General features: G+C 44.8%; 1 protein-coding gene across 1 annotated transcript in view; it reads left to right on the forward strand.

Moving 5' to 3' along the window:
- The window catches only part of CMC1 (C-X9-C motif containing 1), a 121690-nt gene that overhangs the window by 76605 nt on the left and 32863 nt on the right, over positions 1-12222 (forward strand). The window lies entirely within an intron of this gene.

The raw sequence follows: 12222 nt of genomic DNA on the forward strand, positions 1-12222 counted from the left end.
GTGTGTGTGTGTGTGTGTGTGTATATATATATATATATATATACATACACACAGTGCCTTGCGAAAGTATTCGGCCCCCTTGAACTTTTTGACCTTTTGCCACATTTCAGGCTTCAAACATAAAGATATAAAACTGTAATTTTTTGTGAAGAATCAACAAGTGGAACACAATCATGAAGTGGATCGAAATTTATTGGATATTTCAAACTTTTTTAACAAATAAACTGAAAAATTGGGTGTGCAAAATTATTCAGCCCCCTTAAGTTAATACTTTGTAGCGCCACCTTTTGCTGCGATTACAGCTGTAAGTCGCTTGGGGTATGTCTCTCTCAGTTTTGCACATCGAGAGACTGAAATTTTTGCCCATTCCTCCTTGCAAAACAGCTCGAGCTCAGTGAGGTTGGATGGAGAGCGTTTGTGAACAGCGGTTTTCAGTTCTTTCCACAGATTCTCGATTGGATTCAGGTCTGGACTTAGACTTGGCCATTCTAACACCTGGATATGTTTGTGAATCATTCCATTGTAGATTTTGCTTTGTTTTGGATCATTGTCTTGTTGGAAGAAAAATCTCCATCCCAGTCTCAGGTCTTTTGCAGACTCCATCAGGTTTTCTTCCAGAATGCTCCTTTATTGGCTCCATCCATCTTCCCATCAATTTTGAAAAATCTTCCCTGTCCCTGCTGAAGAAAAGCAGGCCCAAACCATGATGCTGCCACCAACATGTTTGACAGTGGGGATGGTGTGTTCAGGGTGATGAGCTGTGTTGCTTTTACGCCAAACATAACGTTTTGCATTGTTGCCAAAAAGTTTGATTTTGGTTTCATCTGACCAGAGCACCTTCTTCCACATGTTTGGTGTGTCTCCCAGGTGGCTTGTGGCAAACTTTAAACAACGCTTTTTATGGATATCTTTAAGAAATGGCTTTCTTCTTGCCACTTTTCCATAAAGGCCAGATTTGTGCAGTATACGACTGATTGTTGTCCTATGGACAGAGTCTCCCACCTCAGCTGTAGATCTCTGCAGTTCATCCAGAGTGATCATGGGCCTCTTTGGCTGCATCTCTGATCAGTCTTCTCCTTGTATGAGCTGAAAGTTTAGAGGGACGGCCAGGTCTTCGTAGATTTGCAGTGATCTGATACTCCTTCCATTTCAATATTATCGCTTGCACAGTGCTCCTTGGGATGTTTAAAGCTTGGGAAATCTTTTTGTATCCAAATCCGGCTTTAAACTTCTCCACAACAGTATCTCGGACCTGCCTGGTGTGTTCCTTGTTCTTCATGATGCACTCTGCGCTTTAAACGGACCTCTGAGGCTATCACAGTGCAGGTGCATTTATACGGAGACTTGATTACACACAGGTGGATTCTATTTATCATCATTAGTCATTTGGGTCAACATTGGATCATTGAGAGATCCTCATTGAACTTCTGGATAAAATAATTTTGCACGCCCAATTTTTCAGTTTTTTATTTGTTAAAAAAGTTTGAAATATCCAATAAATTTCATTCCACTAAATGATTATGGCCCACTTGTTGATTCTTCACAAAAAATTACAGTTTTATATCTTTGTTTGAAGCCTGAAATGTGGCAAAAGGTCGAAAAGTTCAAGGGAACCGAATACTTTCGTAAGGCACTGTGTGTGTGTATACATATATATATATATATATATATATATGTATAACAGTGTAAATTTGCTGTTCCCTCAAAATAACTCAACATGCAGCCATTAATGTCTAAATTGCTGGCAACAAAAGTGAGTACACCCCCTAAGTGACAATGTCCAAATTGGGCCCAAAGTGTCAATATTTTATGTGGCCACCATTATTTTCCAATGCTGCTTTAACCCTCTTGGGTATGGAGTTTAGCGGAGCTTCACAGGTTGCCACTGGAGTTCTCTTCCACACCTCCATGATGACATCACGGAGCTGGTGGATGTTAGAGACCTTGCACTTCTCCACCCTCCATTTGAGGATGCCCCACAGATGCTCAATAGGGTTTAGGTCTGGAGACATGCTTAACCAGTCCATCACCTTTACCCTCAGCTTCTTTAGCAAGGCAGTCATCGTCTTGAAGGTGTGTTTGGGGTCTTTATCATGTTGGAATACTGCCCTGCTGCCTAGTCTACGAAAAGAGGGGATCATGCTTTGCTTCAGTATGTCACAGTACATATAGATGATATGGAAGGTGAATCAGTGCTAATGATAAAAAACAGCAGCTAGCAAAGAAAGTGTAAAATATACATACACAAGAATATGAACAAAAAGAATATTGCAGCGCTGAAAATATATAAACAAATGAAAAAAATGTTCTCAAATAAATGATATGGATAATATGACTTTTCTCGTGACGAAAGTTCATATAAATTATGTGACAATATTCAGTGGGTGTGATCCAGTGAACCAGTAGAATCAAACGATGAGAAGGAAAAAGATAATCTCCAACATCAGAAACGAATGAAGTGCCAACTCACCAGAGCCAAATGCTGTCTTAAGTTATAGGACAGCAAACGAGTGTTGTGCGACCAATCTCAGGATATCCAGGACATCAGTAAAGTCAGCAACCTCCGGCCTCATATGTGACCTCCAGTGCGATGATAAACTCCGCACATCATGCAAGGATTAAAATTTCAAAAAAATCGGAGAGGCTCATGGTGCAGTATGAAATAAAATCAATTTAATAAAAAAATCTATATTGTGTATCACTGGTACAAATTGCAGTGTACCTATGATATAAAACAAATAACGGTAAAAATTAACTCACATATAAAGTCACCACTAAAAGGAAAAGTGATGGCTGGGACCTTAAGTGTTTGAGAGTTGACCTTGAGTGTTGAGAGCTTGTTAAGCACTTAAGGTCCCAGCCATCACTTTTCCTTTTAGTGGTGGCTTTATATGTGAGTTCATTTTTACCGTTATTTATTTTTTATCATATGTATACTGCAATTTGTACCAGTGATACACATTATAGATTTTTTATTAAATTGATTTTATTTCATACTGCACCATGAGCCTCTCCCATTTTTTTTCAATTTTAACCCTTGCATGATGTGCAGAGGCCGGAGGTTGCTGACTTTACTGATGTCCTGGATATCCTGAGATTGGTCGCACAACACTCGTTTGCTGTCCTATAACTTAGACAGCATTTGGCTCTGGTGAGTTGGCACTTCATTCGTTTCTGATGTTGGAGATGATCTTTTTCCTTCTCATCGTTTGATTCTACTGGTTCACTGGATCACACCCACTGAATATTGTCACATCATTTATATGAACTTTCGTCACGAGAAACGTCATATTATCCATATCATTTATTTGAGAACATTTTTTTTCATTTGTTTATATATTTTCAGCGCTGCAATATTCTTTTTGTTCATGTCACAGTACATGTTGGCATTCATGGTTCCCTCAATGAACTGTAGCTCCCCAGTGTTGGCAGCACTCATGCAGCCCCAGGCCATGAACACTCCCACCACTATGCTTGACTGTAGGCAAGACACACTTGTCTTTGTACTCCTCACCTTGTTGCCGCCAAACACGGTTGGCACCATCTGAACCAAATAAGTTTATCTTGGTCTCATCAGACCACAGGATATGGTTCCAGTAATCCATGTCCTTAGTTTGCTTGTCTTCAGCAAACTGTTTGCGGCTTTCTTGTGCATCATCTTTAGAAGAGGCTTCCTTCTGGGACAACAGCCATGCAGACCATTTATATGCAGTGTTCGGCATATGGTCTGAGCACTGAGAGGCTGACTCCCCGACCCCTTCAACCTCTGCAGAAATGCGGCAGCACCCATACATCTATTTCCCAAAAACAACCTCTGGATATGATGCTGAGCACGTGCACTCAACTTCTTTGGTTGACCATGGCGAAGCCTGTTCTGAGTGGAACTTGTCCTGTTAGACCGCTGTATGGTCTTGGCCACAGTGCTTCAGCTCAGTTTCAGGGTCTTGGCAATCTTCTTATAGCCTAGGCTATCTTTATGTAGAGCAACGCTTCTTTTTTTCAGATCCTCAGAGTTCTTTGCCATGAGGTGCCATGTTTAACTTCCAGTGACCAGTATGAGAGAGTGAGAGTGAAAACACCAAATTTAACACACCTTCTCCCCAGTCACTCTTGAGACCTTGTAGCACTTATGATTCACATGACACTGGGGAGGGAAAATGGCTAATTGGGCCCAATTTGGACAATTTCCCCTTAGGGGTGTACTTACTTTTGTTGCCAGCGGTTTAGACATTAATGGCTGTGTGTTGAGTTATTTTGAGGGGACAGCAAATTTACACTGTTATACAAGCTGTACACTCACTACTTTACATTGTAGCAAAGTGTAATTTCTTCAGTGTTGTCATGAAAAGATATAATACAATATTTACAAAAATGTGAGAGGTGTACTGTAGTGTGTGTGTGTGTGTGTATAATGTAATATTTTGTATATGTATTGCACTTGGCACTTCTAGTGCTTCTATAGTTCTAGATGTGATAGCTCTTGACCATTTTTTGACCATATATAACTGTTTCATGCTTAGTATGTTATACTAGGCTTTTTATTTGAGAATCTCTTGAGATAAAAATTAAAATCTAAAAAGATGAAAGAAAAACTTGTATGCCCTTTTTTAAGGCTGAAATCCAAGCTAAACCAATACCGTTTTATTACAAGAGCCATATGGATTCCTACTGGGCAAAAAGACCAGTCATTGCTGCTCTCTGCCCTTGTACAGAATGACTGGTCTTGTAATCTGCCCTCACCCAGTAATACTGTCAGCGCTGCTTTAAAAGGCAATATCTAGGTTTGCAAAGGCCTTTAGTGCACATAAAGTAGATGTATATTGTGTTTTGTTAAGTAATTTTATTAATATGAATGTTTTTGTTGATGTAGTTCAGTTTTAGGCTCATTTCCATGTTTTAATAATGGAGTTTATGAAAATGAATCTTCTGTTTTAATTTCTCTTGCTTAGACTGGTTACATCCATTAACTGGCTGTCATATTGCTGACAGCTTGCAGGTTTGCAGTTGACTTCTTAAACTTGTAACAGGCTATCCTCATATTATGTAGTAAAATTGTAGTCCATAAATATAGTCCACACCTGATCACCACATTAGTAGTGCTAAAAAAAACTGCATAAAATAGTTTATGTATCAATCCGTCATGTGCTTTTAACCACTGAAGCCCCGGAGGATTTGGCTGCTAAAAGACCAGGGGGTTTTTTGCGATTTTTTTACTGCGTGATTTTAATGGACAATTGCGCGGTCGTGCGATGCTGTACCTAAACAAATTTGACGTCCTTTTTTTCCCACAAACAGAGCTTTCTTTTGGTGGTATTTGATCACCTGTGCAATTTTTTGATCATGCACTATAAACAAAAAAAGAGCGTCAATTTTGCAAAAATAACAATATTTTTCACATTTTTTATATGAAATCCCCCCCCCCCCCCCCCCAAAAAAAAATGTAAAAATCAAAATTTTTAACATTTTCAGCCAATTTGTTTTATGCTACATATGTTTGGTAAAAAATATCGCAAAAAGCGTATTTTGATTGGTTTGCGCAAAAGTTATCGCGTTTACTAACAAAGGGAAAGATTTTTGTCATTTTTGGTGTTTTTTTTTTAACGCGTAATGGCGGCGATCTGCGATTTTTTTTTTTTGCGGTACTGCGACATTGCGGCGGACAGATCAGACCCTTGACTGACATTTTTGACACTTTTGGGGTCACCAGTGACATTACTGCAGTAATCAGTGCTATACATATGCACTGTTACTGCAAAAATGACACTGGCAGGGAAGGGGTTAACTGTATTGGAGAGGGAGGGGTTAAGTGTGTCCTAGGGGCGTGTTTCTAACTGTAAAGGGACATGGCTATTGGTGTAAAAACAGAGATCAACGGTCCTACATAGTAGAACCGTCTGATCTTCATTTTTACACCAGGGAGAATGACAGGCGGCTTGTTTACATAAGCCGTCCGCCTTTCTCCCTTCACCGGAGCGATCGTGAGTGACCGGCGGACGATCGGGTTCACCGGTCACACGCACTGACTTGTCAGTGAACGGGGCGGGCGCGCGCCCGCCCGCAATTGGTTAACAAGTCAGTGACAGGCGAGTGACGTAACCCTACGTCACTCTGCCTGGCCGGGGCTGACCGCCGCAGTATATAGTCGTGCGGCGGTCGGCAACCGGTTAAGGAGACTTCATTAGGTATAAAGGATGTGTGCTGCTTCCACCACATCTTGTGTTTATCCTCTTCCCTTCAGCGTGCAAACTCACCAGCAGGTGATGTATAAGGGCTTTGGATGCAACCACAAATCTTTTCTCCTCCAACTCCAGCCTCCATAATAACTTCTATGTGTTATAGGAGCAAATAGACCCAATACGCCTGATATTCTCAGCCTGAGATCCGAAAAGGGACTCCCCAATAATTAGGTGAATATGCCTCTTCCTCCGATCCTCAATGATCCTCTGCTGTCAGTTCCAGCAACAGGCTATGCCTGCTGTGCTTATTCCCTGTGAAGCTCTTTGTTTGGAGAGAAGGAATTTGCAGGGGATTGCTTTGCCCTCATTGCAGGGGGTAATCTTGCATCATTCATTCCTTTCATGCTCCCAGTTTTGGAACTATATTTCCCATGATGCTCGACTTCACTGCAGAGTGCATAAGCATGATGGGAAATTTAGTTTCAAAACATATGGGATGCCAAGGTTCACCATCACTGCTATAGAGTCACACATGTAGGCGTAAACACAGTGCAAAATGACACCCACTCCCTCCTTCCTCCTCCGTGCAACCTGACCAGCTAAATACAAAGGGGTTGGAACATTACATGTAGATTGATGGAGGCTTCACACAGCCTATGACTGGTAGAATTTTGCCCACACTATTCTATTGCCAAAAAATAATAAAGATTTGATTTCAAATATATATTTCTCTTTCGTTCATTGACGGACACAGCTCCTGATCCTCATAACCAATGGGTTATACTGCCCCCTACTGGAGTAGGACACTAGGCAGAAAAAAATAATCTGGCTACGCCTATGGGCAGTCCCTGCTATAGGTACTCCAGTTTTTTTCTGCCTAGTCAGAAGTAAGGACCTAGTTTCTTGCTGGCATCTCTGGTCCTGGCAGATTTTTTCTTTTTAGATAGAAATTTCTCCTGGATTGTTCCTGTGAGATGTACAGTCAACCCAGTCTGGCCAGCCAGCACGCACAGACCTTAGCTCCATGCTAGGTCACCTGCGACAAAGCCCCACTGGATGGAGGCTGGCCTTCGAGTTAAATGCCTCGCGAGGTCACATACAACTGGGTCTCAGCCAGAGTCTCAGCATTCCTCCTGGCTGACAGCCCCCTATTTCAATGGAGAGGGGTTCTGTCTGGGGCGGTGCCCACCTGGTTCCTGGTGTGGTGAGTAGCTGTCCCCCCCCACTCCCACTGGAGGGTTTGGGGTGGACGTGGGCCCCTCCTTGGGACAGCTGGACCCCCCCGGGTTCCCCTTCTTCACATTAGGCACTCACTTTTATCTGTTCCCCCATCCTACCCCCCTCCACTTTATGCTCGGGCTGTTTGGGTGGTCTGGTCCACCTCCTGGGGTGGGGCAGGGTGCTATACTGGTGATGGGGGCTGGAGGGGGGGTGTGGCACCACTGGCGAGCAAACGATCAGCTATGTGGAGGGGGGTTTTACCTGGTGGGAGCTCTTGCCAGGGCCTCCCCCATCTTGCCTGGGTATGTCCTTAAGGCCTAGGGATCCCTCCTGGGTCCCTGGAAGCCTTGTGCTTCCGCGTGGGGCCGCCATTTTGTTGTAACCTGTGTGTTTCTATGCATGGCGGCCATGTTCATGCAGTCCAGCGGCCATTTTACAGTAGTTTGCCATTATTAATAGCAGCAGCCATGACAGTAGAGCTCTGTGGGCGGCAAGTGCTGACTCCTGGATATTTTCACTTCCTGATCGCTGTGTGTGGATTACAGATTATCCTGGTGGCTGCAGATGCCTGTTTCTGCTGGATGGTGAGTCTGGTGGGCCTCTCTCCCTCTCTGCTGAGGATCGCTTAGTGCCTTGTGCCTGGCGACCGGGGGGGTGCTGCCAGTGCAGTGGGGGTTGTCCCTTTGCAGTGTTTTACACTTTTTGTGGGGTCCCCCTGGTGACTCATGCAGTCTTTGGAGCACATCTCCCCACCTGGTCCCCTCTCTGAGGCTACAGGGCCCTCTGAGTCCCAACCATCCATTGATGCACTGATGGCGGTCCTGGAGTCCTTTGTGTCCCAGGTGGAGATTGCTTTTGGGCGACAAGCTAGCAAAAAAGTATAGCTGAGCTGGCGAACCAGCTGGTCCAGGGGCTGCAGTTTATCTGTGATGCCTCATTGGATGCGGCTCGCCTAGTGGCTCTGCTCTCCGTTTCGGCAGTGGTCCTTCAGCGTGCCTTTTTGCTCAAATGCTGGTCTGCGGACCAGACTGCTAAAAAGGCCTTGGCTGATCTACCCTTTCAAGGAGATCACCTGTTTGGAGCTACCCTGGATGACATCGTTAAAGGTCTGATAGGGGGGAAGAGTACCTTTCTTCTGCAGAATACTTAAAGCAAGGAACCTCGTCATAGACGTGGGCCTTCTTTCTTGGCTCATAGGAAGTTTTTTTTTCGTCCCTCAGGGTAGACTGACAAGGGCTCAAAGCCTTTCAGGGCCTCCTCTGGAGGATCCAATCGAGCCTGGTCTGGCAAGCTGAGAACGGGCTTCTCCAGACCCGCTGACAGGGCTCATTTAGCATGAAAGTGCGCGCTCACCCGTATTGGGAGTGAGGTTACCTCTTTGCTGGTTTCTTGACCTGTGGACTTTACGAAGTGGGTAAAGTGGGTCTGCGAAGTCATTCGGTCCAGCTACAAGAGCGAGTTTCGCTCTTGTCCCCAGGCAAGTTTATTTCCTTCCAACTTGCGCCTATCCCCGTACCGCTTACATTGTCTGTTTGGGGTGGTATAAGACCTGTTACTTCAAGGGGTGATTGTAGCGGTTTTGACTTCGGAATGCAGGAAGGAAAGCAAGGTGCGTCCAACCCCCGACCTCAAGGCGCTGAAGTGCTTTGTGTGGGTGCAGAAGTTCAGAATGTCCATTTGCATGGTGGTGGCATCCCTGTGTCGGGCATTTTTTTGGCTCCATCGACATCAAGGATGCTTGCCTTCACACTCTGATATGTGTCTGTCACCAGTGCTTCCTCCACTTTGCAGTGATAGAGGAGCATTATCAGTTTGTGGTGTTACACTCTGGTCTCGCCTCTGCTTCCCAGGTCTTCACAAAAGTGTTGGCACAGTGCTAGCTTTGTTACGCCATTGGGTGATTGCGCTACTGGGCTACTTGGATCACTTCCTTCTGCGAGTGGAGTCTCCTACTGCCCTGGTGGAAAACCTGGAGATCACCATACAAACTCTGCGGGAGCTTGGCTGGATTCTGAATTTTCAGAAGTCTGCTCTTGTTCAGTTCAAAAAGCTGGACTATCTGGGTCTGACTCTGGACTCGGCCTTAGCCAGAGTGCTTCTTCCTCTGGACAAACTCCAGATACTGCAGGCTGCATTTCGTCTCCTGCTGTTCAGCAGATGGTCATCTCTCCGGACTTGCACGTTTGTACAGTTCCATATGAGGAGCAAAGGGGGATTCTGGCCAAATGGGACAAGACACCACAGTTTCTGGACAATCCGATCTGGCTGAGTCGGGGAACGAAGGAGTCCCTGATATGGTGGCTTCATTCTCCAGTGCTTCATCTGGACAAATCCTTCCTCCCCTTGTATTGGACAGTGGTCACCACGGATGGGGAGGCATCCTCGGCAAACATTCTGCTCAGGGGATCTGGACACTGATCGGTAGACTGGACTCTTTCAATGTCTTGGAACTCCAAGCGATCAGACCGTGTCTAGATCGTTGCACAAAATTGTCTTCAGGGATGTCCAGTGTGCATTCAATTGAACAATGCCACAGCCGTGGCTTATGTTAATCACCAAGGGGGCACAATAAGTGTGCTGGCAGCTCTGGAGGTAGCCAGCATTCTAAGGTGGGCAGAACAGTTAGTTCCAGCCTTCTCCGCAGTATACATTTCCGGGGTGGAAAACTGGCAGGTGGATTACCTCAGTCTGCAGGCATTGGGCCAAGAGGGAGTGGTCCTTTCATCCAGAGGTATTTCATCAGTTGTGTCTCCGGTGGGGCATTGCCGAGGTGGATCTGTTGGCGTCTTGGCTCAACAGAAAGGTGCAGAGGTTTTTGGCCCGGTCACGGGATCCTCTGGCTGACACCAGAGACGTGTGTGGCCCTGTGGGGTCAGTATCGTCTGATTTACACCTTCCCTTCTTTCAAGCTTCTGCCAAGACATCTACGCAGGATCGAGGCGGAAAGGATTCTGGTCATCTTAGTGGCTCTGGACTGGCCTCACCGAGCTTGGTATGCTGATCTGGTGCGGTTGGTCACGACATTCCTTGGAAGCTACCTCTCAGGGAGAATCTGATGTCCCAAGGACCAATCTTCCATCCTGCTTTATAGTAGCTGGCTTTGACGGCTTGGCTGTTGAACGGCAGGTGTTGAAGGATAGAGGTTTATCTGAGTCGGTGATTCCTACACTGTTAAAAGAAGGTAAATCTACTTCTAGAAAGATCTACCATCGTACATTGAAGACCTACATTGCGTGGTGCGAGTCTCTTAAGGTTCATCCTCGCTCAGTTTAGGTGGCTCGGATCTTGACCTTCCTTCAACGGGGGGTTGAACAGAAATTGGCCTTGAGTACCATCAAGGGCCAGGTGTCGGCTTTGGTGGTCTTCTTCCAACGACCCTTGGCCACACACTCCCTGGTGCGTACCGTTTGAGAATCTTGGAGAGATTCCTTTGCTTACACTGTCTCAGAAGGTGGCTTTTACCTCTGTGCGCAGGGTGTCAGAACTGGCGGCGTTATCCTGTCATTTACATTACCTGCTGATTCACAGAGATAAGGTGCTTCTTCGCCCCTGTTCGTCATTCCTTCCAAAGGTTGTCTCTGATTTTCATTTAAATGAAGACATTGTGTTGCGTTCCCTGTGTCCCAGGCCTTAACATCTGAAGGAAATTGCTATGCATGCCTTAGATGTGATCTGGGTGTACCTGGCAGCTACGGAGTCTTTTAGGAAATCAGGCTCACTATTTGTGCTCATGGATGGGCTATGGAAAGGGTTGTTTGCTTCCTCTGCAACCATTTTCAGATGAATCAGACAGGCGGTGACTCAGGACTAATCCATCAAGGGTCAGGTTCTTCTTTTCCCTGTCAAGGTGCACTCTACTCGGGCGCTTAGTGCCTCCTGGACCTTCCATCATCAGGCATCAAGGCCTGATCGTGGGTGCACACTTTCACAAAGTTTTATAAAGTGGATGTGTTGGCATCTGTGGATACTTCTTTTGTCCGCAAGGTTTTGCAGGCTGCTGTTTAGAGGACCTGCTCCTCTTCGAGGGTGTATTGTTTTTTTCAGGTGGGCTCCAGTTGTTTTTGTTGAGCTACTTTTGCCTGGTTGGCTACTGTTTAGCCTTGGGAATTTTTTTTGCTGTTCCCACTCCTCATGTTTATCACTGTTTTGGGACATCCCATTGGTTATAAAGATCAGGAGCAGTGTCTGTTAATTAACAAAAGAGAAAATTGGATTTTTTGACATAAGGTAAAATCCATTTCTCTGATGATCATTGACGGACACAGCACCCACCCCTCTGTGGAGTTGTAATTCGTCTGACACCGCTTGTAACAAAACTGAGTACCTATAGCAGGGAGAGGGAGTATACCCCCTGGGCCTGCCTATAGACTTAGCCAGATTCTTTTTTCTACTCCTGTAGGGGGCAAAATAAACCAAAAGTTAAGATCAGGAGCGGTGTCCCTCAATGAACATCAGAGAAATGGGTTTTACGGTAAGTCAAAAATCCCATTTTTTCTGACAATTTAAAACCATTTATTGATATTAATTATTATTTCTCTGTACTCCAAAGCCTGACTTTTTTTTTTTCAATAATTTTTATTGAGATTTTGCATTTAACAGAAAACATTTAATAAAAATGAACATGCATCAAATACATCTATCAAGAGGACATAGAGTTTGTGAATTTATCAAAATCTTATAAGTGGACAATATGACAGTATACGTCCAATGGACCCATTATAAATTTGTTTCGGGCAGAGGGGGAACTGAATAACCCCCCGGCACCCCTACCGGGAGCTACCTGTGCCAGGTAACGCAACGGCCCACCTGTATACCCAACACTGCA

The sequence above is a fragment of the Pelophylax lessonae genome, assembly GCF_965119305.1.
Source record: "Pelophylax lessonae genome assembly, chromosome: 5".
NCBI lineage: Eukaryota > Metazoa > Chordata > Amphibia > Anura > Ranidae > Pelophylax > Pelophylax lessonae.